The sequence below is a fragment of the Arachis duranensis genome, chromosome 7 (genome assembly GCF_000817695.3).
Source record: "Arachis duranensis cultivar V14167 chromosome 7, aradu.V14167.gnm2.J7QH, whole genome shotgun sequence".
Classification (NCBI taxonomy): domain Eukaryota; kingdom Viridiplantae; phylum Streptophyta; class Magnoliopsida; order Fabales; family Fabaceae; genus Arachis; species Arachis duranensis.
This window is the reverse complement of record NC_029778.3, coordinates 61967953-61968598: the sequence shown is the minus strand read 5'-3', so window position 1 is coordinate 61968598 and position 646 is coordinate 61967953.

Here is a 646-nt window from a genome sequence, read left to right as displayed (position 1 = left end):
TCTGAACTGTCCAAGATGTCTTTGGATAGCTCTGCTGGAGGATCTCTTCATCTGAAGAAGACGCCTACAGAAGCTCAAGAACTAATTGAAATGGTTGCAAATAACCAATTCATGTACACTTCTGAAAGGAATCCTGTGAACAATGGGACTAGTCAGAAGAAAGGAGTTCTTGAGATTGACACTCTGAATGCCATACTAGCTCAGAATAAAATATTGACTCAACAAGTCAATATGATTTCTCAAAGTCTGTCTGGAATGCAACATGCACCAAGCAGTACTAAGGAAGCTTCATCTGAAGAAGAAGCTTATGACCTTGAGAACCCTTCAATAGAAGAGGTGAATTATATGGGAGAACCCTATGGAAACACCTATAATCCTTCATGGAGAAATCATCCAAATTTCTCATGGGAGAACCCTATGGAAACACCTATAATCCTTGGAAAGAGGTCTGGTGATGAGCGGATAATTTGTACGCTTTTTGGCATTGTTTTTAGTATGTTTTTAGTATGATCTAGTTAGTTTTTAGTATATTTTCATTAGTTTTTAGTTAAAATTCACTTTTCTGAACTTTACTATGAGTTTTTGTGTTTTTCTGTGATTTCAGGTATTTTCTGGCTGAAATTGAGGGACCTGAGCAAAAATCTGA